This window comes from Myotis daubentonii, chromosome 3, assembly GCF_963259705.1.
Source record: "Myotis daubentonii chromosome 3, mMyoDau2.1, whole genome shotgun sequence".
NCBI classification, from domain to species: Eukaryota; Metazoa; Chordata; class Mammalia; order Chiroptera; family Vespertilionidae; genus Myotis; species Myotis daubentonii.
In genome coordinates, this window is record NC_081842.1 from 210,687,680 (window position 1) to 210,691,437 (window position 3,758).

A 3,758-nucleotide genomic window follows, 5' to 3' on the forward strand; every position below is an offset into this window, starting at 1 on the left:
TTACTCAATGGACCCCGCCCCCTGCCAAGCCCCGGAAGAGGAGCCAGGCTTAGGGTCCAGGATTGTCAAGGAAGCCATCTTGGAAGAGGGCAAGGAAATTAGGGTGCTGCCATGTTTTTTAAGGGCAAAGTGTTACACTGAATGGACTCCACGTGAATCGTCTCGAGTACAGGAAGTGTGATCTTTGGAATCATCTTTTCTAAGGGCAGTCAATGACTGAACAACATTTTTTGAGTTTTTAAGTAGCTTTTATAGAGTGCATGTTGTTTTTTTGCAAAAGTCTGAAAATATTTTTATACCTCAACAAAGAATGAAAAGTATTTGCTGATGCATAAAACATGTTATTATTTCTATCTGATAGTGTGATAATGATTACAGTATTTCTTAAGCAGTATTCCAAGCTTCAGTTAACAATATCGTCTACTGGGAGGTAAAAAACATGACTGTTAGCTGGTAATATTGCATCTGAGCGAGGCAACCAGAACTACTAAAGATCTTCTGAGTCTTTAATGACAGATACAGACATTAACATTACCTCAAAAATGTATTTACGCATCTTCCTAAACCATGTTCTGTTTTGCTTTTCTCCAACATAGAAGTGGGGACCTTGGACTTTTAAAGTTCAACGTCAGAAACTTCCAACTTGAACTGCTGTGTGATCGTATTTAAGTTACTTAAGGTTTCTGTGCCTTAGTTTCCCCAAATGTAAAAAAAAAAAAAGGAGATAATAATAGTAGGGGGACAGAAACTGGCAATATGTTTTTAAAAAAAAAATTTTTTTGTACCATTCTTACAACTTTTGTCAAAATAAGGAAAACAACAAGTTAATCCATATGTAAAATACTTGGAAATCATACACACTTTCCCACATAAATGGTGTTAGTAGCTTCTTCAAAAGCAGGTTGTGAGGAGGTGCTATGTATGTGAAAAGCTTAGAACAGCGCTGAACCCATAGTAGGAGTTCTCAAGGTTGCCTATGGTTGTTATGGGGCTTGCCTGCCGTAGATTTATAATCCTTACATCTCCGATGGCGCGTTCTTTCTCAAACCACAACAGCAGGGTAAGAGGCAAGCCCCATGTTTTTATCCTCACTGACATGTTTCATGTTAGGCCGCTCAGTGTTAAAAACGTGCCGTTCAGTAGTGTTGCATTTGGCTGCTATAATCAAGTTAGTTGAATTGCGATGTGTTTACAGCATGTCATTCATCTTCCTGAAGGAACAGCTTCCTGTTTCGAAATTATGCAATTTGTATTCCTAATGGTTATGATTATAATAAATTGGAGTCATGTTTTAAATGTTACTAATCTTTACTTAGAAGTTAAAGTGATGTGCTTACTAATTCTCTGGTTTCATGATTTTTTGTCTCTGAAATATTGTTCATCTTTGGGTCTGTCCTCGGTCCACTGTTTGTACTTAGATGCTCATGGTGTAAGCTACCCGCTGTATGCTAAAAAATCCCAAATTTGATTTCCAGCCCTGAACTGACCTGGTATTTCTGATCCAGATAGATAGACTTCCTATTGGCATCTCCACGTGCATATTCCACTAGCAACTCTAATTTTCTATGTCTAAAATATTATTAACAATCTGACCCAATTTACCCAAAGATAAAAGGGCTTTGTCTTTTTCACTCTCTGGAACTATATTTACTTTGTGTTTTTTAAAAAATATATTTTATTGATTTTTTTTTTATAGAGAGGAAGGGAGAGGGGATAGAGAGTTAGAACATCAATGAGAGAGAAACATCAATCAGCTGCCTTTTGCACACCCCCTATTAGGGATGTGCCTGCAACCAAGGTACATGCCCTTGACTAGAATCGAACTGGGACGCTTCAGTTCACAGGCCAACGCTCTATCTGCTGAGCCAAACCGGGGCTGGGCTATATTTACTTTGAATACATTCTCCTGTGACCATTCTTTTAAGTGAATTATCCTGATTGAGACTTGGCGAAGGCAAGGTGGTGGAAACCGTCTATCGGACATCACATAAGTCTCACTCTTGAGGTGTGATTTTCATAAATGCAACTGACCCTCAGTAGTTTTAGGTTTTGTCGTAATAGCATGTGACAGCAGAGGGAGACAGTTTCTTACAATTTTGTTATATTTGGCAATGAGCCTTAAACAAAGGAATTAGTTGGGCATTCCTGGGACTGAATTTTCTAGGAGGCCAGAAAGATAGAGATCTTGAAGATCATCAGAGAGGATGAGAGGAAATAGCCTTTGTTTCACCAAATGAGCAATCCATCTGGGAGGCCAGGCCTAGTAAATCAAATAGGCCCCCTGTGACCTTAGCAAGTCCCTTCCTCATCTGTAGAATGAAAAGATGGGACTAAATTAGCTCTCCAAATTGAGGAAGTGTGTGGTTTCTTTCTCAGGGGAAAGCCCCCTGCAGTGGCAGAGACCCTAAAACATGAGCTTCTTTTTCTTGTAAAATATGTTTGATACATCATTTATGTTTGGAACTTAAGAGACTTGGACTCAGAACAGCAGGCACTCAGAACAGATGCACCACAAAAAACACTCTGATTATGTGATGGGAATATAAGAACAAAGCCCATAGAGAGAAAAGTTTCCATCTGATGTTTAAACTAAGGTTATATGGACAGTTGTGTTAAGAAATAAATGGTTGCCCTAGCTGGTTTGGCCAGTGGATAGAGCATCACCTTTAGACTGAAGGGTCCCGGGATTGTTCCAGTCAAGGACACATGCCTGGGTTGCAGGCTCAATCCTCAGTAGGGGGGCTTTGCAGGAGGCAGCCGATCAATGATTCTCTCTCATCATTGATGTTTCTATCTCTCTCTCCCTCTTCCTTCCTCAATAAAATCAATATAAATATATTTTTTTAAAAAAGAAAGAAATGGCACCCTAGCTGGTTGTTCAGTGGTTAGAGCGTTGGCTTGGATCAAAGGGTCACCCCCCCCCACCCCCGGGCTCAAAAAAAACCAACAAACCCCCAATAGACAAAATATCCTCAGGTGAGGATTTTTATATTTTAATTTTAAAATGCATGTATGTGCCTTTTGCCCCAGTAATTGCATTCTAGTAAATTTTTCTGTAGATACATTTGCTTATAGGTATAACAAATATATAAGGATATTTGTTGCTACTTTGTTTATAATCACAAAGACATGAAGACAGATTAAATGTTTATTACTAGAAGATTTGTTTTAAAGATATATGGTATCTCCATACAAAGGAATAGAATGCAATTAGTTAACAATTTAGATGGTTCTAAATATGCTGACATCAAATGACCTGAGGGACTGTACTTCAAAAAGAAAAAAAAAAAAGCAAAGGTACAGAGTAGTGTGTATAGTTTTGCTGCTACTTTACATGTATTTATTTATATGTGTATATGTGTGTTTGTGTATGGCATGTCTGGAAAGATATCAGGAACTTGTAATAGTAGTCATCTCAGTGGAGGAAAGAAGTTACCAGTAAGCTAGGGGATTGGGAAATACTTTTTTTTTAAGTATGATTTTTTTTTTGTCCCGGCTGGTGTGGCTCGGTTGGTTGGATGTCATCCTGTAAACTAAAATTTGCTGGTTCCATCCTGGTCAGGGCACATGTCTGGATTTTGGGCTCAGTTCCCTGGAGGGACTGTGTAGGAAGCAGCTGATCAATGATTCTCTCTCATCATTGATGTTCCTGTCTCATCTCTTCCTCTCAGAAATCAATAAAAATGTACTTTAAAAAAAAGGAGGTATTTCTTTGCTCTGGATTATAGCACTGTGGAACATCTGTAAATATGTTTTTA